At 42.5% G+C, this 25311-nt stretch overlaps 1 protein-coding gene and 1 pseudogene across 1 annotated transcript in view; both read right to left on the reverse strand.

Moving 5' to 3' along the window:
• ZDHHC15 (zinc finger DHHC-type palmitoyltransferase 15) overlaps window positions 1–25311 on the reverse strand; it is a 414649-nt gene that overhangs the window by 12118 nt on the left and 377220 nt on the right. The window lies entirely within an intron of this gene.
• Window positions 1299–2430, reverse strand: LOC118653833 (annotated as a pseudogene).

The raw sequence follows: 25311 nt of genomic DNA on the forward strand, positions 1-25311 counted from the left end.
TCCCTTTCTTTTTGGTTTCTTCATCTGGTTTTGGAATTAGGGTAATGCTGGCTTCATAGAAAGAGCTTGGAAGTGTCCCTTCCTCTTGAATTTTTTGAAATAGTTTGAGGAGAATGGGTTTTAGTTCTTCTTTAAATGCTTGCTAGAACTCCCCCCGTAAAGCCCTCCAGAATAGGGCTTTTGTTTGCTGAAAGATTTTTGATTACTGCTTCAATTTCTTCAGTAGTTATCGGCCTATTCAAGTTTTTTTTTGTGTGTGTGTGGCTGCATTATTTTTGCCTTTTTAAAATTTCTTTATTGATTAAGGTATTACATATGTGTCCTTATCTCCCCCATTACTCCCCAACTCCCCCCACTCATACCCTCACCCCCCCCCCCTGTTGTCTGTGTCCATTGGTTAAGCTTATATGCATGCATATAAGTCCTTTGGTTGATCTTTCCCCCTTACCACAACCCTATCCTACCTTCTCTCTGAGGTTTGATGGTCTGATTGATGCTTCTCTGTCTCATTATATTCCATAAATGAGTGAGATCGTGTGATATTTATCTTTCTCTGACTGGCTTATTTCACTTAGTATAATGCTCTCCAGTTCCATCCATGCTACTACAGATGGTAAGAACTCTTTTTTTTTTTTTACTGCAGCACTTTTATTTTCCTCACAATGACGGGTTGCTGGGGCCTAATGTTCTCACATGACAGTAGAAAACCAAAATTTCTCATTTCTGAAAGAATTGCATACAAAAGCCTTACATAAATTAAGGAAATGCAAACCGTTTTCTAACTTAAGGCAAGTAAGAGCCCAGGTGTTCTGGCAGGAACATCAACTAAGAAAGTAAAGTGGGCCCCATCTATCAGACCCTCCCAACCCCATCCCGTCGGATGGCAGGGCAGAATGGTAATGGTGCAGGCACGTGCCAAACTCAGAGCTCCTGGAAAAGGCAGCTCCCATAGGCCAGTGCCCAGCACACACGAGCCTTTCCTGGGCCACTGGATTTCTCCTGCAGAAAAAACATGTTCTCATCTCGGCCACCAAGTGACCGACGCGTGTATAGGGGTTTAAATGAAAGGTAAGTACAGGGCATTAAACATGTACCAAGGGAAAAGGTAACTTGAATACAGGTCAACATTAGCAACCAGGCCTACAATGCAGTGCTGAGCTCAGATACAGGCTTCAAGGACAATTTCTTTTTGAAGGCGTGTTCCAGTTTCAGAGGCCAGCATGAGGTGTGCATTTGCCAGGGCAAACGGAGACTCACCCACTCATGCAGCAAATGCTCCGCATCTGCCCGCAGTCTGTTCAGAAGCATTTGCAGTGGACAATGGAGGGGCCCATCTCGTCATACTCTTATTTGCTGATCCACATCTGCTGGAAGGTGGAGAGCGAGTCCAGGATGGAGCCGCCAATCCACACTGAGTACTTGTGCTCCAGTGGGGCGATGATCTTGATCTTCATCGTGCTGGGCGCCAGGGCAGTGATCTCCTTCTGCATCCTGTTGGCGATTCCCGGGTGCATGGTGGTTCCACCAGACAGCACCATGTTGGCGTAGAAGTCCTTCCTGATGTCCATGTCACACTTCATGATGGAGTTGAAGGTGGTCTCGTGGATGCCACAGGACTCCATGCCCAGGAAGGAGGGCTGGAAGAGTGCCTCCGGACACCGGACACCGGAAGCGCTTGTTACCAATGGTGATCACCTGCCCGTCAGGCAGCTTGTAGCTCTTCTCCAGGGAGGAGGAGGACGAGGCCGTGGCCATCTCCTGCTCGAAGTCCAGGGCGACATAGCACAGCTTCTCCATGATGTCATGCACGATCTCCTGCTAGGCCGTGGTGGTGAAGCTGTAGCCAAGCTTGGTGAGGATATTCATGAGGTATTCAGTCAGGTCTCGGCCAGCCAGGTCCAGACGCAGGATGGCGTGTGGGAGGGCGTAGCCCTTGTAGATGGGCACCATGTGCTTGACCCCATCCCCAGAGTCCATGACGATGCCTGTGGTGCGGCCAGAGGCGTACAGAGACAGCACGGCCTGGATGGCCACGTACATGGCAGGAGTGTTGAACATCTGAACATGATCTGAGTCACCTTCTCACGGTTGGCCTTGGGGTTCAGAGGGGCCTCGGTCAGTAGCACCAGGTGCTCCTTGGTGGCCACATGCAGCTCGTTGTAGAAAGTGTGATGCCAGATCTTCTCCATGTCATCCCAGTTGGTGACGATGCCATGCTCGATGGGGCACTTGAGGGTCAGGATGCTGCGCTTGCTCTGGGCCTCGCCACCCAAGTAGAAGTCCTCTGCCCCATGCCCACCATGATGCCCTGGTGCTGGGGGTGCTCAACTATGGACGGGAACACGGCTCGGGGGCATCATCCCCAGCGAAGCTGGCCTTGCACATGCCGGAGCCATTGTCGAGGACTAGTGCGGTGATCACTTCTCCCATGGCGACCTGGGAGGGCGGGGGGGGGGGGGCGGCGCGGAGGTGCAGAGAGCAAGAGCAAGCAGAACGGAGAGGAGCAGGGAGCTGGCGCAGCAGCATAGTATTCCATTGTGTAGATGTACCACAGTTTTTTAATCCATTCATCTGCTGATGGGCACTTAGGCTGATTCCAAATCTTACCTATGGTGAATTGTGCTGCTACAAACATAAGGGTGCATATATCCTTTCTGATTGGTGTTTCTAGTTTCTTTGGATATATTCCTAGAAGTGGGATCACTGGGTCAAATGGGAGTTTCATTTTAGTTTTTTTACAAAACTCCTTACTATTCTCCACAGTGGCTGTACCAGTCTGCACTCCCAGGAGTAATGCACAGAGGTTCCTTTTTCTCCGCATCCTTGCCAGTACTTGTCGTTTGTTGATTTGTTAATGATAGCCATTCTGACAGGTGTGAGATGGTACCGCATTGTCGTTTTGATTTGCATCTCTCATCTCTCAGATGATTAGTGACTTTGAGCATGTTTTCATATGTCTCTTGGCCTTCCTTCTGTCTTCTTTCAAAAAGTATCTATTTAGGTTCATTGTCCATTTTTTGATTGGGTTGTTTATCTTCCTTTTGTTAAGTTGTATGAGTTCACTCTAAGTGTTGGAGATTAAACCCTTATTGGTGATAACATTGGCAAATATGTTCTTCCATGCAATGGGCTTTCATGTTGGAAAAGAAGAAGTAAAACTGTCCTTATTCGCAGATGATATGATACTGTACATAAAAAACCCTAAAGATTCCATAAAAAATTATTAGATTTAATAAATGAATTTGGCAATGTAGCAGGATACAAAATTAATGCCAAGAAATCTATGGCGTTTCTATACAACAATAATGAACTGACAGAAAGAGAGACTAAAAAAGCAATACTATTTATCATTGCACCAAAAATATTAAGATATTAAGATACCTAGGAATAAACTTAACTAAGGAGGTAAAAGACCTATACCCGGAAAACTACAGGACACTGAAAAAAGAGATAGAGGAAGACATAAACAGATTGAAGAACATACCGTGTTCATGGATTGGTAGAACCAACATCAAAATGCCCATACTGTCCAAAGCAATGTATAGATTCAATACACTCCCCATTAAATTACCAACGGCATATTTCACAGACCTAGAAAGAACTTTCCAAAAATTCATCTGGAATAAAAAAAGACCCAGAATAGCTGGAGCAATCCTGAGAAAGAATAAAGTAGGTGGGATCTAAATACCAGATATAAAGCTGTATTACAAAGCCACTGTTCTCAAAACTGCCTGGTACTGGCACAAGAACAGGCATATAGATCAATAGAATAGAATAGAGAACCCAGAAATAGACCCGAACCAATATGCTCAACTAATATTTGACAAAAGAGGCAAGAACATACAATGGAGTCAAGACAGACTCTTCAATAAATGGTGTTGGGAAAATTGGACAGATACATGCAAAAAAATGAAACTAGACCACCAACTTACATCATACACAAAAATAAACTCAAAATGGATAAAAGACTTAAACATAAGATGGGAGAGCCGCAGAGACCACGCCATCTTGAGTGGCTGTTTTTTTGGAAACGTATACTGTACACCCAAAGACCCGGCATCCAGAGATCGGCTGCTAACCCGGAGACACGGGATCCGGGACAGCATGACTACATGGAGTCCTGCTTCTCACGGAAAGCAGATCCAAACAACAGCAGCCTCCTGATCACCACACCCTCTGTCTGAGGAACAGCAGCTGTACGTGAAGCCTCCCCCAACCAGCCAGAAGAGCCACCACAGCTGTGAACAGCACCCACCAGAGGAGCTGCTGCCAACTGAGGAGCAGCTGCTACCGCAATCACCCGAGGAGCAACTACAGCCCAAGGAGCCACTGCTACCCAGGGAGCAGCCACTGAATGACTCAACATCTAGATATGTCAGTGAGATCAAACATGGGTAGACAAAGAAACCCCCAAAGGAAAGAAGATGAGGACTCTCCAGAAAAGCAGCTAAGTGATAGAGAGGCATTCAACATGACAGAAAAAGAATTCAGAATAAGGGTCCTAGAGTGCATAAACCGGATGGAGGAAAAAATCAACAACTTATGCAAGAAGCAAGAAGAAACAGATGAAAAAATCAATAACTTATGTAAGACCCAAGAAGAAATGAAGAGCGATATAGCTGCAATAAAAAACACCATTGAAAGTATCAACAATAGACTAGGAGAAGCGGAGGAGGAGAACCTAAGGGAGCTTTGGGACAACATGAAACAAAACAACATACGAATAATAGGGGTGCCAGAACAACAGAAAGAGGAACAAGGATTAGAAAACCTATTAGAAGAAATAATATCAGAAAACTTCCCTGAGGTGGGGAAGAAAAAAGTCACACAAGCACAGAGAGTCCCAAGAAAGATGAACCTGAAAAGACCCACACCAAGACACATCATAATTACCATGGCAAATGTTCAGGACAAAGAGAGAATCTTACAGGCTGCAAGAGGGAGATGGAAAGTTACATACAAGGGATCTCCCATTAGATTATCAAATGATTTCTCAACAGAAACACATCAGGCCAGAAAAGAATGGACGGAAATTTACAAAGTGATGCAAAGCAAAGGACTGAATCCAAGAATACTCTATCCAGCAAGGCTATCATTCAAAATTGAAGGGGAAATAAGAAGCTTCACAGACAAAAAAAGGCTAAGGGAGTTTATCACCACCAAGCCAGCAATGCAGGAAATGCTAAAGGGACTGGTGTATAAAGAAGAAATAAAGAGCTCAGAAAGAAAACAGCCACACAAAAAAAGAAATGGCTACAAACAAGTACCTTTCAATAATAACTTTAAACGTAAACAGGCTAAATGCTCCAACCAAAAGACATCGAGTGGCTGAATGGATAAAAAAAACATGACCCATACATTTGCTGTCTACAAGAGACCCACCTCAGAAGAAGGGACTCACACAGACTGAAAGTGAAGGGATGGAAAAATATCTTTCATGCAAATGGAAATGAAAAGAAAGCTGGGGTAACAATACTTATATTGGACAAAACAGACCTCAAAGTGAAGGCCATAACAAGAGATAAGGAAGGCCACTTCATAATACTAAAGGGATCAATACAACAAGAAGATATAACCCTGATAAACATATATGCACCCAATGCAGGAGCACTCAAATACATAAAAAAACTCCTGGAAAATATCAGGGGAGAGATCGACAACAATACAATCATAGTAAGGGACTTTAATACACCACTGACATCACTGGATAAATCCTCTAGAGAAACAATCAGCAAAGAAACAGCAATCCTAAATGACTCACTAGATCAGATGGACTTAATTGACATCTTCAGAACACTTCACCCCAAAGCCACAGAATATACATTCTTCTCAAGTGCTCATGGGACATCTTCAAAAATAAACATAAGATGGGAAACCATAAAAATACTATAGGGATTCACGGGCAGTAAAATATCAGACATATGCTGAAGGAATTTCTTCACTGATACTGCTCCTAGAGCAATGGAAACTAAAGAGAAAATAAACAAATGGGACTACATCAAAATAAAAAGCTTTTGCACAGCAAAAGAAACCATCAACAAAAGAACAAGAAAGCCCACTGCATGGGAGAACATATTCAGGTTTTTTTATTCTTCCTGATTGAGTTTTGGAAGTTTGTATTTTTCTAAGAATATGTCCATTTCATCTGGGTTGTCCATTTGTTGAAAAAGAGTTGTTCATAGTATTTTTTCATAATTCTTTGTATTTCTGTGGGGCCAGTTGTTACTTCACCTCTTTCATTTCTGATTTTGTTTATTTGGGTCCTCTCTCTTTGCTTCTTGGTGAGCCTGGCTAGAGCTTCATTAATCTTGTTTATCCTTTTCAAAGAACCAGCTCTTGGTTTTGTTAATCCTTTGTATTGTTTTTTTTTTTTTTTTTTTTTTTTTTGTTGTTGTTGTTCTCTATGTCGTTTATCTCCACTCTGATCTTTATTATTTCCTTCCTTCTGCTTACTCTGGGATTTTCTTATTGCTCTCTAATTCTTTGAGTTGTAGGGTTAGATAATATATTACCATTTTTTGTTTTGTTTATTGAGGTAGGCCTGTGGAGCTATGGACTTCCCTATCAAGACTGCTTTCGCTGTGTCCCATAGATTTTGGATTGTTGTTGTTTTCATTGTTGTTTGTTACCAGGATACTTTTTATTTCTTCTTTAATTTCTTTGGTAACCCAATCACAATTTAACAGCATGCTACTTAGCCTCCAAGTGTTTAATTTTTTCATTGTTTTTATTGTAGTTGATTTCTAATTTTATGTCATTGTGATCTGAGAAGATGCTTGATATGATTTCCATCTTCTTTTTTAAATTTTTTTCTTTACTGTTTAAGGTATTACATGTTTCCTTATCCCCCACTGATTTCTATCTTCTTGAATTTGAAGAATGTTTGCCTGTGTCCCAATATGTGGTCTATCTTGAAAATGTCTGATGTGCAGTGAGAAGAATGTATATTCTGTAGCTTGGGGTGAAATGTTCGATAGATGTCAATTCCATCTGATCTAGAGTCATTCAGGATTGATGTTTATTTGCTGATGTTTTGTTTAGAGGATTTATCCAGTGGTGTCTGTGGGGTATTAAAGTCTCCTACTATGGCTGTATTGTTCTCTATCTCTCCCTTGATATCTTCCAGAATGTTTTTTATGTATTTGGGTGCTCCTGTATTGGTTGCATATATGTTTACTAGAGTTATATCCTCTTGTTGAACCACTCCATTTAGTATTATGAAGTTGCCTTCCTTATCTCTTTTATGGCCTTCACTTTGAGGTCTAATTTGTCAGATATAAGTATTGCTACCCCAGCTTTTTTTTTCATTTCCATTTGCCTGAAAAAATTTTTTTTCCATACCTTCACTATCAGTCTGTGTGAGTCCTTTGTTCTGAAGTGGTTCTCTTGTAGACAGCAGATATATGAGTCATGTTTTCTTATCCATTCAGCTAACCTATGTGTTTCTATTGGAGCATTTAATCCATTTACATTTAAGGTTATTATTGACTAGAGGTCAAGTGCATGAGATTTGTGTACTTGACAGGGAGCAGGGGGTCCCTCAGCCAGTCCTGTGCCCTGTCACAGTCTGGGAGCCATTGGGGGATGTCTGACTGATGACTTAGTCCCACTCCCCTTGTGGTGAGGTCAGTTCACTTTAAGGTGACTAGTCATCCCGCCATTCAGTTGATTTGCATATTAGGGTTTTATTATATAGGATAGGTACATGCTTGTCACCATTTTTATTCTTTATGCCTGTGTTCCTTCTTCCTTTTCTATTTCTTCTTTTTACAGCAGTCCCTTTAGCATTTCTTGCATTGTTGTTTTGGTGGTACTAAACTCCCTTAGCCCTTTTTTATCTGTGAAGCTCTTGATTTCACCTTCAATTTTGAATGATAGCCTTGCTGTATATAGTATTCTTGGATTCAGTCCCTTGCTTTGCATTACTTTCTATATTTCAATCCATTCACTTCTGTCCTGATGTGTTTCTGTTGAGAAATCAGTAGACAGTCCAATAGGAAATCCCTTATAGGTAAATATCTGTCTCTCTCTGGCAGCATTTAAGATTCTTACTTTGTCATTGGTGTTTGTCAATTTAATTATGATGTATCTTGGTGTAGGTCTTTTCTTATTTGGAAATCTATGAGCTTCTTAGATTTGTGTTTTTTCTTACCAATATCACGGAATTTTTCTGTCATTATTTCTTCAAACAGGTTTTCTATTCCTTGCTCTGTTTCCTCTCCTTCTGGAACCCCTATTATGCAGATGTTGTTTCATTTCGTGTTGTCCCAAAACTCCCTTAGGCTCTCCTCCTGTTTTTCAAGGTTTGTTATTTCTCGTTGCTGCTCTGCTTGGATTTTTTATCCTACCTTGTCTTCTAGCTCACTGATGTGGTCCCCAGCTTCTTCTAGTTTACTGTTGATGCTTTCTATTGTGCTCTTTATTGAAGCTATGTCATTCTTCATTTCTTCTCAGTTCTTCTTTATTTCACCTTGGTTCTTATATATGTTGTTGAATTTGTCTTCCATCCTTTTCAGTGTCCTTATGACCATTGCTCTGAATTCTTTCTTTGACAAATTGCTGCCTCCATTTCATTTACATCCTTTTCCTGTGATTCCTCTTTTTCTTTCAAATGGGGGCTGTTTCTTTGTCTCCCCATTTTCACTCCTTTCAGTGTGTCTGGTTATGTGGCTCACTGTGTACCATGTTCAACAAAAGGCACAAAATACAGCTCAACAAGACACAACACAGAGGGAACACAACACAAATGTATTCACAATACTGATATCTTCAAATAAAGGTGACCACCAGATAAAAGAGAATTACAGGAGAAAAAAAGAGTGCAAAAATGATATTGAGAAAAGGAAAAAAGGTAAGAGAGAAAAGAAAAAGAAGAAAAAATAAGTGGAAATATATATGTATATGGGGAGAAAACTCCACAAAACCAACAACTAAGCAAAATATGCAAACAACAAACACACTGAAAAAAGAGGAGGGGAGTTGAATCTGAAGAGGCAGAGCTTATATCCAGAAAGTAAGGTAAAGGAATTGTATGAATTGGGGAATGGCCAGGATTCAGTATAGAGGAGGTAGAAAGAGAATGAGTGCATAAGAAGAAAAGTAAAAAAACCAAAATACTCAATTAAAAATAATAAAAATGTTAATAATTAAAATATATTAAGATATATATCACTATATATATAATAAAAATAATTAAAATTTTCCCTTTCTTTAATCTATCTATATATTCATCTATTTTTGTAAAAGGAGAATAAAGAGCAGATAGACCTGAGTTTGGTGAGTGAAACTAATTAAGCTATTAGTAGAAGTTGAGAGCAAGGGAGGAGAGGAAAAACAAAAGCATAAAATAAAAAACAAAACAAAACTAACAACAAGAAAAAAATTGGCTAGTGAAGAAAGAGAAAAGAGAAGGGTGCATGGACTTGGAGCAGGGGAGAGGAAATTAGTTATATGAGTAAGCCAACAGAGACTACTATAAAAGTAATACATCAATAAAGCAGATAGAGCAGATCAATTTTTAACAAGGAGTAAAAAGAAAGGAGAGAGAAAAAACTAAAGTAAGAGCAGGAGAAGAGAAACAGGATGAAAAAAGGGGGAAATGAGAAAGAAAGGGTTAGTATAAAGCAGCGGTTCTCAACCTGTGGGTTGCAACCCCTTTGGGGGGGTCTAACGACCCTTTCACAGGGGTTGCCTAAATACATCCTGCATATCAGATATTTACATTAAAATTCATAACAGTAGCAAAATTACAGTTATGAAGTAGCAACGAAAATAATTTTATGATTGGGGGTCACCACAACATGAGGAACTGTATTAAAGGGTCGCGGCATTAGGAAGGTTGAGAACCACTGGTATAAAGGGTAAAATGTGATAGAGTAAAATAATGAGAAAAATAGAATGTAGAACATAAACCCCCCCCCCCCGAAAAAGGTAAAAGGTTAAAAAATTAATAAATAATAAATAAAAATAGTAAAAAAAAAAAAGAGAGAGAGAGAAAAAAAATTTTTAGTTTCTTAAGTAAAAGATAAAAAACAAAAAAGTGAAGTAGTGAAGTTCATTTGCTTCAGCTGACTTTTAATGTCCCATGGGGGCTGGTTTAAGACCCCTCTCTACTGTTCTGTCTACCATGTCTCAGTTTCCTGTTATGTAGTTAGCACTGTGTTGAAGTTCCCAGCGATCCACTGCTCCTCCATGTCAGATGCCACAGCCTTGCTTTCAGGTAGGTGGGATAAATCTGCTAGCTTTTTCCATCTGCTTTCAGTCGTATTCACACAAGCATCTATTTCTGACACGGCCTCTAGGTGGCGGTGTTTTGTATTAGCTTTGGGGACCAAATGGCCCCTCAACCCAGTTCCCGAGGGCTCCCTGGGGGTATTTAAAATCTTTTGTTTCCCTGCCAGCTGAAGGCTGGGTGCAGCTGTGCTGCTAGGAGGGGTCTGGTCTCTCCATCCATGGATTGTCTCACCAGCTGTGTTTAATTTGCCAATTCTGGGTGGATATTATTAGATTCAGCTGTTTCTTCTATCTGCTCCGTGAGAAGGCACTGGACCCATCCACCTATTCAGCTGCCATTTTGTCTCCCCCTGGACAAACTTTTTAGGAGCCTGCAGCAGGGGAGGCTGGAGTCCCGGTGTTCAGGGGTTCACAGCCAAGGCAGCTGGTCCCTGGCTGCTGTGGCTGTAGGGTCTTGAGTGGTGTCAGAGGTCTCCCCGGGTGTAGGTGAGGCTGGGCTCCTAGTCACAGCCACTCTCCCCTTCAAGATGGCAAGGTCTCTGGGGCAAAGCTGGCTGCCCTGGGAGAGATTTCAGTAGTAGCAGAGGCTGCCTGGCTAGAGGAGCCTGGTCCGCCAGTCCTCGACAGTCTTGTGGAATATTACTGTCCCTCACTCACACATACACACACACCCCACACATCCACACACTCCCCTTTTGCTCTCTCACTCACACTCTCACCTCACTGAAGTCCTGTTGGCTGCCATCTTGGATCTCTGCCATTGGTATTTCAATAGGGATTGCATTGAATCTATAAGATTGCTTTAGTATGGACATTTTAATGATGTTTATTTTACCAATCCATGAACACAGTATATTCTTCCACTCGTTTATATCTTCCTATATCTATTTTTTGTCCTGTAGTTCTCTGAGTACAGGTCTTTTACCTCCTTGGTTAAGTTTATTCCTAAGTAACTCAATTTTTTTGTTGCAATAAGAAATGGTATTTTTTCTTTTAGTTTATTTTTCTGAGAGTTCAGTATTGGTATGTAAAAATGCCATCAATTTCTGAGTGTTAATTTTGTATCCTTCTCTGTTGCCAAATTCATTTATTAAATCTAGTAATTTTTTTGTTGGAGTCATTAGGATTTTCTATGTAGCATATCATGTCATCTGCAAAAAAGAAGAAGTTTTACTTTCTCTTTTCCAATTTGGATCCTTTTATTTTTTTATCTTGTCTAATCGCCATGGATAGGACTTACAGTACTATGTTCAACAAGAGTGATGAACAAAAGTGTTGTCTTCTTAGTGGAAATTGTTTCAGTTTTGGTGCATTAGGTATGATGTAGGGCAGGGGGTCCTCAAACTATGGCCCACAGGCCACATGCAAATACAAATATTGTATTTGTTCCGATTTTGTTTTTTTACTTCAAAATAAGATATGTGCAGTGTGCATAGGAATTTGTTCATAGTTTTTTTTTAAACTATAGTCCGGCCCTCCAACGGTCTGAGGGACAGTGAACTGGCCCCCTGTTTAAAAAGTTTGAGGACCCCTGATGTAGGGTGTAGGTTTTTCATATACTATTATGGCCTTTTTATAGTGAGGTATGATCATTCTATTCCAGTGGTCAGCAAATCACGGCTCGTGAGGCACATGCGGCTCTTTGGCCCCTTGAGTGTGGCTCTTCCACAAAATACCATGTGTGGGTGCGCACGTACAGTGGGATTGAAACTTCGTGGCCCATGCGCAGAAGTCAGTTTTCGGCCTGGGTGAGTCTATTTTGAAGAAGTGACATTAGAAGAAGTGGGGGTGTCGGTTGGTCGGGCGACAGGAGACATGGCGCAGGCGGGCTATGGGATAGGCAGTGCGGGGGAGGCTCTCAAGATTCATGTTGATTTTTAACACCTGGAATAGTATTCCTGACTCATATAATCAACTGAAATAACTAGCTTTGCTGTTCTTTCCTTAATTGGGTCTACATATTTATGCGAACAATCATTTTCAAGCATGAACCTTATCAAGAGTAAATTGAGAAGTTGTCTTATTGATGAGAACCTGGAATCGTGCCTAAAATTAAAAACAACAACATACAAACCTGGCTTACCCAAACTTGCCAAGGAGATGCAAGGCCATTGTTCACATTAGTGTTTGTCAGTCATTGTCATGATTTAATTTTATGGATATTGTAAGGTAAATTGTAAGGAATTCAATTTTATCAATAAATAATACTGTTATTAAGGATGATATCAAATTTTATTCAACGTACCTATAGTTTAACTAAGACTTAAAACTTGAAGTAAAATTTATTTGGGACAGGGGGTCCCCCGGGGGTGAGGACGACGGAGCCCAACATGCTGGGGGGTCTGCATGCACTACTCCGGAGACCAGGTTCAGAGACACAGATCTAAGTTTATTGGGGAAGTACAGCTGTATATAAAGGGGTAAGCAGCCAATGCAATAGGGATACACTTGCTATGTTATCCAATGGGCGTGAGGGTCAGGGCTAAGAGTAGGTGGCTCCTGGAGATTTGTCAGGCAGGCGTTGCCACTTCATGGTGTGCCAAGGAAACCTGTTCACTGGAGTGTACTCACAGCGTTGTTTCGGCCGCAGCACTGAGATAAATCTCTTGAGCTCTACCCACATCTCCCCCTTCCCTTTTTATAAGTGCCTGCTGGATGTGGATAATCATAGCTTGCTGTGCATCCATTCTTTGGATCATGGAGTAAAAGCAATGAAACAAGCAGAATGCAAGGAGGCCTCCTGCTGCTAGGATGGCCCATATGAATATGTTAGCAGGATTTAACCAGGAGGTTAGACAGCTGAGGGCATCACATAAGAAACTAAACTCAACGGGTTTCACTCGGGTATTGTTGATTCTTAGGATTTCTCGCTGGAGCTGATAGGTGCTGTTTAGGAATGCCTTGCTGAATGGACCTTTAAGGAGATTTGCTAATTTTTTGAGCTCCCAGGAGGCATTTCTCACTGGAATGGGCGAAACACAGATGGCAGCATATCTTATATCACATTGGGTGTGTGATATTTGCCATAAATTATCGAGGTCTTCTTGGATTAAATCTATTTTTTGTTGTAAATTGAGTAACGCTCCCCATACCTGTTGGTTTATTGTTGCTTGTGTAGCAAAGGCTTGGGCTGTGACCTCTGATAAGGAGTTTAGACTCTGCGCTGTCAATCCCTCCTGGGCTAGGGAAGTGATTCCTGTGGCCATACCTGCTATAGTGGCTATTATGGAAGAGATTATTAGTATCACTAGTCCTACAGCTCTTTTTTCTATTTTCTGGAATTCCTTATGGATTATTAGTTCAGCCGGCCCGTCCCAGTCGCTGACTTCTACTGGAACCCAAAGTAGCGAGGGGGTGTGCATAGCTAGAGTGTAGGCATTGTTTGGATTCCAGCAATTAGATAGTACACAAGATTGCTAGGTACAAGCAAAAGCACTATAATTGTTTTGTAAGAAGAAGAAGGGGGGGTCTCACATAGGGCCAGTAACTAAAACTATGAGTGGCATTGGGGTTGACTGCGATGTTGTTCTCCCATCTACTTGTCGGCTTTTTCCAGGTGCCATTATGCCGGAAGCCAGTCCATCCTTGCTGCTTGACACAGTCGCTGCAGGAAAGAAACATCTGCACAGCATATGTTTCAAGGGACCTGGCGTATATAGCATACTGTTCTTAATATGTTTGCTCCCCTTAGCGCTGTGTGTTTTAACCAAGGTCACCTCTCCGAGAAAGGTTGTTTCCCCAGGTAGGAATTTTCCCCTGAAGTCAGGGAGGGGATGAAACTCCTTAACTAAGTGCCAGGCGGGCAGTTAATCACTACAAACAATCATGCTTAAGCTACATAATCTTTACTCCCTGGAATGGAGATAAGAAACGCCCTAACCTTTGTAATAGAAATTGACAGGATTAAAATCAACTGGGATAAATACGGATGTAACAAGACAATAAACAGCAGAACCTCTCTGGAGATCCAGACCAGAACTTGGCTGGAGATCCTGGCTAGGCTGCTGATCAACTGAACACTGTCTCTGTGTCCTTCCTTCTTCGCCGACTCCGTCTACGCCTTTGGGAACCCCTGGACCTGCTGGGGTTGGACCCCGGCATCTGGCGCCCGAACAGGGACCCTTAGGTAAGTCCCCCCATACTTGGGACGGATAGGACTGCACCGTAGGGTGCTGCAGACACCCCCCCCCCATAGAGGATAAGTAGGGTAAGCGGGTAGTTAGTACAGAACTCTGATTGACAGGATGGGTCATACTGAGTCTAAAGAAAAAAGACTCTGTATTAATCTTTTAACGCATATGCTTGCTAGCAGAGGAGTTAAGGTTACTCCCAGTCAGACAGAAAGTTTTATAGAAGACGTATGTCAATGGCTTCCTGAGGATGGAACTGTTAATTTAGAAACTTGGACTAAAGTAGGAGAGAAATTAAAGAACTATTACAGCTACCATGGATCTGAGAAGGTCCCGGCAGATACCTTTTCTCTCTGGAATTCAATTTGTGAAACCTTGGCACCAGAGGCAAAAACGGTTGAACTTTCTCAAACTTTAAATAGTCCCTCGGCTCTACCTAGAGAGGATACATCATTATTGTCTTCAGCTCAATCTAAAAGCAATTTAGCTATGCCTACTAATCGGGAGGAGAATAAATATCATAAACATGACCATTGGTCCTTTCCAGTCAGTAGAGAGGAGAGAGGCCCTCCCATTCAAAACAGGCTCCCCAAATTAGAAAGGAAGCCTGTGGCTCCTATGAGCTCCATGTCTAAATTTCAAAGGGCGATAAGAGAAGCTGAAGCTAATGGAGATCTTGAATTCTCACTCTGCTTCCCAGTTGCATATGAGAATGAGTCTGGTGGGGACAGAAGCCCCACCTGGGAGCCTATACCTTACAAAGTACTTAAAGAATTAAAATTGGCCTGCTCTGAATATGGACCTCTAGCTCCTTACACACAAACCTTGGTAGAAACCCTAGCCAGTAAATGGATGACTCCTTATGATTGGTCACAGGTTTGTAAAGCCTGTCTCTCAGGAGGCGATTACTTATTATGGAAAACTGAATATGATGATCTTGCTAAGAAAGCTGTAGCCACTAGCAAAAAAAACAGAAAAGGAATAACCCTAGACATGATATTAGGAGAAGGTGATTTTAACATGGCTCAGGAGCAAATGAATATGCCCACAGAGGCACTTACCAAAGTAACCAGTTGTGCAGTAAATGCCTGGAAATCCCTACCTTATACAGCAGGAAAAACAACCACCCTTACAGAGGTTAAACAGAAGGTCGAGGAACCATATCAGGATTTCCTTTCTTGCCTCATACAGGCAGTCAAGAGAGTAATCAATAACAAAGAGGCAGCCGATATCCTAATCAAACAACTGGCTTTTGAAAATGCTAATAATACCTGTCAGGCTTTATTAAGGCCGATTCGCAGAACAGGAACTATAAATGATTTTATAAAACAGTGTGCTGATGTAAGTCCAGCATTTATACAGGGTGTAGCTATAGCTGCAGCTCTCAAAGGGGAGACATACCCTCAATATGTACAGGGTATAGGACAAGCCAACAATAATACAGGTAATAAAAGAAATATGAACTGCTACTCTTGTGGCTTATCTGGGCACTTTAGCAGAGAATGCCCAAATAAAAATAATAATACTCAGGCCAGATGGCAAGCTCCTCGACAGCCTGGAAATACATTAGGGAATAATATTAATCCTCCAAAAACCGTTTGTCCCCGATGTCAGAAAGGATTCCATTGGGCAAAGGAATGTAGATCAAAATACCATAAAAATGGTCGGCCTTTAAACTCTACAAATAGCTCCCAAGGAGGTTATATCCCATCACCTCAATTGGGAAACTTGAGAAGGGGCCAGCCCCAGGCCCCTGCAATAATAGGGGCATCAACCTTCAACCCCTCTGCAAATTTCAATCAGTCAGTGACCTCTTCAGGGCAACCCCAGGCAGTGCAGGATTGGACCTCCACTCAACCACCCATGCAGTACTAACCCCAGACTCGCCAGTAGCAGCCATTCCTACAGGAGTGTCTGGGCCGCTGCCTGAGGGAACCGTAGGTTTAATATTAGGACGGAGCTCCACCTCATTACAGGGGATCTTAGTCATCCCAGGAGTTGTTGATGCAGACTACACAGGAGAAATACAGATTTTACTTTCCCCACCCACCACAACTATACAGATTCAGCCCAACCAGAGAATTGCCCAATTAATCCTGTTACCAATACATAAAATAGGGACAGCTGTTACCCAGGAAGCTAGAGGGGCCGGAGGCTTTGGATCTAGTGATGCAGCATTTTGGATACAAGAAATCCATGCTACTAGACCTACAAAAATTTTACAAATTCAGGGAAAACCAATTGAAGGTCTATTGGATACAGGAGCAGATGTTTCCTGCATAGCAGGGAAGGATTGGCCCTCTTCATGGCCCACGCACACCACCTCCACTTCCCTAGTAGGACTAGGCAAGGCATCTAATGTAAAAAAGAGTTCTCAGATTCTAACTTGGGCTGATGAAGATCAACATTCAGGAACATTCTGTCCCTATGTAATTACGACTATCCCCTTTACATTATGAGGAAGAGATATCTTGTCTCAAATGGGAGTTGTATTATATAGCCCCAGTGATAGAGTAACATCACAGATGCTAGACACGAGATTTAATCCAGGAAAGGGTTTAGGAAAGGAAAGTAATACCTCACACTCCTCGACAGGATCTGTAATTGGGGCCATTGCCCTTAGGACTGCTGATCCCATAGTCTGGAAATCGTCACAACCAGTATGGGTTGAGCAATGGCCCTTAACATCTGAGAAAATATCAGCAGCCCGACAATTAATTGATCAGCAATTAGCAGAGGGACATATAGAGCCATCAAATAGTCCCTGGAACACACCCATATTTGTAATAAGAAAGAAATCAGGCAAGTGGAGACTTTTGCAAGATCTAAGAGCCATAAATGCCACCATGGAAGATATGGGCTCCTTACAACCTGGATTGCCCTACCCTGTGGCAATCCCACAGGAGTATTGTGTTGTTGTTATTGACTTACAGGATTGTTTTTTCACTATACCTCTTCACCCAGCTGATTGTCAAAGATTCGCATTCAGCATACCATCAGAAAACTTTAAACAGCCTTATCAGAGATACCAATGGAAGGTTCTCCCACAAGGGATGAAAAATAGTCCTACATTATGTCAAAAGTTTGTAGATCAGGCATTGCAAGTTATTAGAAAGAAATTTTCAGATCTATATCTTATTCATTATATGGATGATATTTTACTAGCTCATAAAGATCGGGCTACTTTACAGGAAATTCTTACTCAGACCATCCTTGCTTTAGAAGAACATGGTCTAAAAATAGCCCCAGAAAAGATTCAGACTGAACCTTCTTTTTCATACTTAGGCAGAATATTACATACCTCTACTATCACCCATCAGCCTCTACAATTAAGAAAAGATCATTTAAACACATTGAATGATTATCAGAAACTATTAGGTGATATCAACTGGGTCAGGCCATATCTAAAAATAACCACTCTTGACTTAAAACCTCTATTTGACATTTTAAAGGGAGATTCTAACCCTAAGTCTCCCCGACAATTAACTGTAGAAGGAGAAAAGGCTATAGCAAAAATAGAACAGGCCATCAATAAACAGCAACTACAGTATCTAGATTATTCCAAATCTTGGGCCTTAATTATTCTAGCCACTAAATATACTCCTACAGGATGCTTGTGGTAGGAAGGACCATTAAAATGGATACATTTACCTATCACTCCTAGGAAGATTGTACCACCCTATCCCTCCCTAGTGGCCACTCTCATTATCAAAGGTAGACGACGCAGTATCGAACTCTTTGGAAGAGAAGTTACTGAGATAATAATACCTTATAAAAGAGAACAATTAGACACACTATTACAATTTGAAGAAGAGTGGCAAATAGCTATAGGTAACTTCCCAGGACAAATTTTACATCATTTGCCAAGATCACCTATATTGCAATTTCTCTCCCTACATCCGTTTATATTTCCTATTAAATGTTCAAAAGAACCATTATCACCTCCTGCCTCCTTAGTATTCACAGATGGTTCCTCTAATGGTAGGGCAGTAACAATCATTGACTCAATAACCCATGTTCAACAAACTCTAGAGACGTCAGCTCAGAGAACAGAGCTTTTGGCAGTCATTTATGCTTTTGAACAATTGCAACAGGTTCCCTTTAACTTGTACACTGACTCTCAATATATAGTTAAATTATTTCCTCATATTGAGACCGCCTCTCTCCCACAAGGAAGAACAGCCATTTTCTCTTTGTTAACTCAGCTACAAACTTGCATTCACAAACGAGAAAAGGCTTTCTATATTGGACATATTAGAGCTCATTCCTGCCTACCAGGACCCTTAAGCGAAGGAAATTATCAGGCAGATTTACTAACTCGCCCGGTAGTTTGTACAGCTCTAGAAGAAGCCCGGCGGTCTCATGCCATTCACCATCAAAATGCTTCTGCTCTCCGTCTATATTATCGCATATCTAGAGAAGCTGCTCGAAGTATTGTGCGTGACTGCGGCCATTGTCCTACTCATTTTCCTAGCCCTGCTACTGGAGTTAATCCAAGAGGACTTAGACCCTGTGACTTATGGCAGATGGATATTACTCATGTCCCATCTTTTGGCAAACTTTGCTATGTGCATGTTTGTATTGATACCTTTTCTCATGTTATCCTTGCTTCTGCACGTACAGGAGAATCCTTTAAAGATGTAAGTCAACATCTATTCCAATGCTTTTCCTACCTAGGAATACCAAGGGCACTTAAAACTGACAATGGGCCTGCCTATACCTCTAGAGCTTTTAAAAACTTATGCTCTACATTCGGCATCGCACATACTACAGGAATACCCTACAATCCTCAAGGCCAAGCAATAGTAGAAAGGGCTCTCCAAACTTTAAAAACACAAATTAAAAAATTACAAGAAAATGAGTTTAAATATTCCTCTCCTCATCATGTTCTACAACATACTCTATTTGTAATTAATATACTAAATGTAGATTCTGAGGGAAATTCCCCAATGTACAGGCATTGGAACCCTGATTTAACTAAACCTAAAGCCCTCGTCAAATGGAGAGACTTGCTTACAGGAGCCTGGAAGGGACCTGATGTACTTTTAACCTGGGGGAGAGGATATGCTTGTATATTTCCACAGGACGCAGACTCACCTGTGTGGATTCCAGACCATCTAGTCCGACCTTATGTCTCACCGCCCGCCATCTCTGCCTCATCATAGCACACCTGACCAGTGCCAGTCTGCAGCAGATGTGCAGCCCTGAGCTGGAACAATCTGTCCATTGGGAGGATCACATGTGCCTCCTTTTTGTCTTTCCACATGTCCCAGCTTTGCCCCACATCTCCTTTCCTTTTTCCTTTTTTTAAAAAATCTAACTACTTGTTTGCTGCTTCTTTGGCCTTTCTCCTTCTTTCCTGAACACAGCCTTTTCTAGAGTCTCCCTACCCTACTGTTCCAGGAGGGGCACCTCCCTTTTATGCCGTGACTAGGGGTGTTTGGTATATGTCCCATACATGAAGTTGTCTTGTGCCAAGAGCCTGACATCCTGGGCTGAGAAAGCCCTGTTCCAGGACTCTCCTTTGTCCTGTATTGGCCCCTCTTACCCTTGTGTCAAGAGGGACTCTCTTCTTACAATCCAATTGCCCATAGCTGTTGCCTGAGCTCTCTGTTCATGTTGAGGTTGAAGCCTCATGGTGGCTGGTACCATGGATCTGTCTCTCACCCAATAGTGTGAGCTGGGCCCTCCCTGGAGAAGAAACCTGGGTTCCCCAAGATATGTGATCAATGCCGGGGCCCCGCCAGCAGGCAAGGGGATCCCAAGGCAGTTGCTGGGCATGGAGGCCAGAAGGACATAGGCTACCAAGGAGACAGAACTGAACCTCACATCACCCTACTTGGCCCAGAGATGGCTGGTAGTCAAAGACGGGTAAGACCCCACAGGGTGGGGCAACCTAAGACAGGCACAGTCGGGGGTCAGTAGGAGAGAACTTGGGGTTCAACAGAGGTGGGGCACAGATCCTCACCCCCCCCAATGGTTCAGGGGCTTGAACACTCTCCCCTTCTGAGGAAGGTCTCCTTTCCCCATGGCTGCTTCCCGCTTCCCATGCCCAGCTCAGATTGGGACCCAGGTAAAGACAGATACTGGCTGACAGCAGCTGCCCTCTCACTGCAACAGGACTTGTTTCCCATTTCTACCTGGGACCACAGGGAAAGGGGAAGCTGAAGGAAAGGGCTGTGTCAGGATGCTGCCTTCTTCCCTTTCTTCTCCCTCTTTTTTCTAAACACTCCCATGCCTTGTAGTTCTTTTGCTTTCTCTTCTTTTTCTCTCTACTACCCTCCATCTTCCATATCAGCTGACCCAGAGGGCGCAGCTTACTCCTCCTCGGACACCAACACCACCATCAACCAGGGCCCTGATGGACCCTTTGATGCAGCCCTTCAACTCGCTGATGCTTCAGGAAGCCCGTCGCCAGTGATGCCACCCGCTAGCCAGACCAACAAAGACAATCAAACCAACAACTTGAGGACAGCTGTAATCCCTTGACTGAAGAGGCCGGCAACCTTCTACAGGAATGGGGCTCCTTCTGCGCTCCATCCACTATGTTTATAGCTATGCTCACTATCATTGCTTGCCACTCTTCTTCCGAGACTTAAATGGCCCAATCTGAGAGGTGGCCACTGATTTGCATGCGTGATCATTTAAAAAATAAAAAAGGGGGAATTTGCGGGAAGCCGGTCCATCCTTGCTGCTTGACACAGTCGCTGCAGGAAAGAAACATCTGCACAGCATATGTTTCAAGGGACCTGGCGTATATAGCATACTGTTCTTAATATGTTTGCTCCCCTTAGCGCTGTGTGTTTTAACCAAGGTCACCTCTCCGAGAAAGGTTGTTTCCCCAGGTAGGAATTTTCCCCTGAAGTCAGGGAGGGGATGAAACTCCTTAACTAAGTGCCAGGCGGGCAGTTAATCACTACAAACAATCATGCTTAAGCTACATAATCTTTACTCCCTGGAATGGAGATAAGAAACGCCCTAACCTTTGTAATAGAAATTGACAGGATTAAAATCAACTGGGATAAATACGGATGTAACAAGACAATAAACAGCAGAACCTCTCTGGAGATCCAGACCAGAACTTGGCTGGAGATCCTGGCTAGGCTGCTGATCAACTGAACACTGTCTCTGTGTCCTTCCTTCTTCGCCGACTCCGTCTACGCCTTTGGGAACCCCTGGACCTGCTGGGGTTGGACCCCGGCACCATTATACAGGCGGGCCCCTTTTAGGCAGGTTAAGGCTCTTTGATTAATACATGCATTGGACCCGCGTAAATCCCACTGCCCGAATTGGAAGCGCAACCCTTGTATGGGGTTTCTTAGTGCAAATGGTGTCATTCCCTTTCTTAACCATCTCCCCCAAATTCCCAGGGCGCCCGTCTACGCGTTGGGTTGGGAGGCACGGAGGCATTCTACCCGAGGGATGCTCATGGAAGGGAGGAGTATGGGGGGGTGACTCCTCTGAGAGGAAAAGGTAAGGGCAGAGGGGTACTGTGGAGGGGCTGGTGGAGACCCTGGTCCAGCTCGATAAGGCCAAGGGAAAGGTTGCATTAAGTCCCAGCATAACCCCTTCTGTACAGAAGTGGTTATTATAGTAAAAGTCCCCGGTTTCATGAGGTGCTAGGTATATCCACCCTTGTGCCGGGGCAGTCCCATTATCTAGAGTCCACTTAAGGAGGTTAGGGCTACTGATATCAGCCCATACCATCCTCTTCCATGGCGATGAGACTGGTGCCACTCTGTCACAGGGTAAGCCCACAGAGCAGTTAGACACTTGGACAGCGGGGAATTGTAGGCTGTCGGCGCTGACAGGCATGAGCACCCCTGGATGAGGTATGGCCACCCATACATGCTGTGCTCGTGCCTGAGAGTTCGCTGTTATGATGGCACACATTAATAGGAATAATGTCCCTGCTGACGGATTGCCTTCTGGTGCCATGCGTGCAGCTTGGTCCTGTATATTCTTGATGTCTTCCCAGGTAATGTTGTGGGCCCGTCAGTGTCTTGGTCACCTCCGCCGCTGGGGCTGGTTGTCCTCTATGGTCAGGTCCTCCATTTCCTCTACCAGGGGTGATGGTGATGGTGGTCTATGGCTCATCGCTGGTGGTGCAGGGTTTGATGTTACGGGCAGGAATCCACGCGGGATTTTTCTCACCTTCTGGAAAAATACAAGCAAACCCTCTCCCTTGGGTTAAGAGCAGGTCGGGGCCCTTCCAAGCCCCAGTTAGTGGATCTCTCCACCGGACCAAAGGGAGAGGCGTGGGTATGACTCTGAGACCTCCCCAATGTTTGAAAATGGGAGGAAGACCGTCGGGGGCAAAATGAAAATAATTGAGGGTTATAAGAGCCTATAATAGTTGTTGTTGAGGTGTTAATCTTTGGTCTATCTCCCCCCCCCACCACCACTTTTTCTTTAGTAAGCTGGATTTTTAACTCTTTATTTTGTCTTTCTATTATGGCTTGTCTTTGTGGGTTGTATGGTATGCCAGTAACGTGCTTGATGTTATGTTTCGTGAGGAATTGCTGAAAAGCCTCGCTAGTGTAGCAGGGGCCGTTATCTGTTTTAATTTCCCAGGGGAAGCCTTATGTTAAAAATGCCCCGTTAAGGGTTGCTCTTGCCTGGCGAGGCTTTTCACCTGTGTGAGCTTGAGCATATGTGGCCCCAGAGCAAGTGTCAATGATTACATGTACATATTTGAGCTACCGAAGCTGGGAATATGGGTGACATCTGCTTGCCATAAGGCATTGGGTTGGAGCCCCCAGGGGTTGGCCCCTTGTGGCTGGAGGGGGCCTAAAGGCAATAGGGGGTGCAGGTTTTGCATGCCCGTATGAGATGCTTGCAGCTAGAGAGGGTTAAATGAGAAGATAGCTTGTGCAAGCTAGCTGCCTCTATCTCTGGATTGTTTTGCTCTTGTTTTCATGGCTGGGGTATTCCTGATAATTCCTCTCTGTTGCAGGAATCCACATGGTCTTGGAGTTGTTTTCTGAAAATATACAAACGTATTCTCGACCAAAGGTTAATAAAGGAAACTTTACTTGGGGTTCTATTTATTTTTGCTTAAATTAATTTCCTTTGGCTTATTTTGCCACTACGTATGTTTTTAATCGGTGTCTTGCTGTTAGCATTACAAATGAAAAAATTTTTCTAGATGTAAATTAGTTACAGGATATTTTTCCTTAAATGGTATTTTTCCACTATCCCCCCTTTTTTGATTTAATTATTAGGAGACTTTTTGGAAAATTTATAATGCAGTCTAGATAACTTGAAATTTTAATTTTTTGTACAAAAATATGACTGCTTTAGGTTCATTGCATGTTAAGCAATTTTTCCATGAAATGAAAATTTTGGTTAATACTTCTTGAGTCAATTTTAATTAATCTGAAAACTTGACTACTATTTTACTGTCAATTTTTATACTCTAATAATAATCTTAGTTTACACTGTAAATATTAATGGAAAGGATTATTTTGCATCCTTTGAGAAGGCTCTGAGTATTCCTGGTGTTAGGCTGGATTTAGATATAGGGTAGCCGCTGTTAGCCAAGTTTCCGTTATCTGGGTTACCGATTTCAGCTGGACTAAGTCTCTTTCTGTTATCTGGGTCCCGATCTGGGCTGGGTATGGGAATAACTGCCTTGGGATCCCCTCGCCTGCTGGCGGGGCCCCGGCATTGATCACATATCTTGGGGAACCCAGGTTTCTTCTCCAGAGAGGGCCCAGCTCATGCCATTGGGCGAGAGACAGATTTATGATACTAGCCACTATGAGGCTTAAACCTTAGCATGAACAGAGAGCTCAGGCAACAGCTGTGGGCAATTGGAAGAGGGACCCCCTTGGCAAAAAGGGCAAGAGAGGTCAATATAGAATGCTTAAGTGTCTTCCCAGGGGGCCTTCCACACAGTGGAAGGGATTAAATCCTTTCATGTCCTTAAATTATATTGCTGCCAAACATTTAAAGAATTAGTTTGTAAGCTTGTTTGTAATAAATGTATAATATGCTGTTGTAAAATATTAAAAATTATTAATGAGCTTTTGTTATTTTAAATTATATCTTAGAATTCTACTGCTGTATTTTAAGAAAATATTAAACAAAATAACTGGCCTTGCCCCTTCCTAGAGGCAAAAACTCAACATATATATTCATTAACTTTTATCTGATAAAGCTCTCCATGTGATTTTAAGCATATTAAATTGGCTTTATTAAAAATCCTTTAAGAAGAGAGAATAAACTTTTGAAACATTTCAGGGCCCATGAAATGTCTCACAGTCATTCCTTGGTTATAGTTTTGAAATCTAACTTGAAGGACTATTAATATATATGTGTATATATGATCTAAAGACCATACACTTTCCATAATTATCAAGTGACACCAATCAAACCAAAACTGATTCCTGTATACAAAAATTGCTGTTGTGATTATAGAATTTATTCTCTTTTTTAATCAGACCAATGAGTAACATATTTTAATTTCGAATTTTTCAGATAAAGCACAAGATTTACTTAAAATGAATTTCTATACTTTAGGCATTTAATGACCACAATTATAATTTTTCCCAATTTAATTTAACTAGGAACTTTAAATTCTTAGCTGGCAAGTTAAACATTCAGCATTTCTTTTTCTTTTTTTTTTTAAATATATTTTATTGATTCTTTACAGAGAGAAGGGAGAGAGATAGAGAGTTGAAACATCGATGAGAGAGAAACATCGATCAGCTTGCCTCCTGCACATCCCCCACTGGGGAAGTGCCCGCAACCCAGGTACATGCCCTGGACCAGAATCGAACCTGGGGCCCTTCAGTCCACAGGCTGACGCTCTATCCACTGAGCCAAACCGGTTGGGCTAGCATTTCTTTAGATTAATAAGAGCAGGTGCTTCCTTCCTTATGTAATTTTAAGTATAGTGTATTAGTCTAATTTAGTATTGGAAGGGTTAAAGAGAAGAAAACTG

The sequence above is a fragment of the Myotis myotis genome, unplaced genomic scaffold (assembly GCF_014108235.1).
Source record: "Myotis myotis isolate mMyoMyo1 unplaced genomic scaffold, mMyoMyo1.p scaffold_m19_p_4, whole genome shotgun sequence".
Taxonomy (NCBI): domain Eukaryota; kingdom Metazoa; phylum Chordata; class Mammalia; order Chiroptera; family Vespertilionidae; genus Myotis; species Myotis myotis.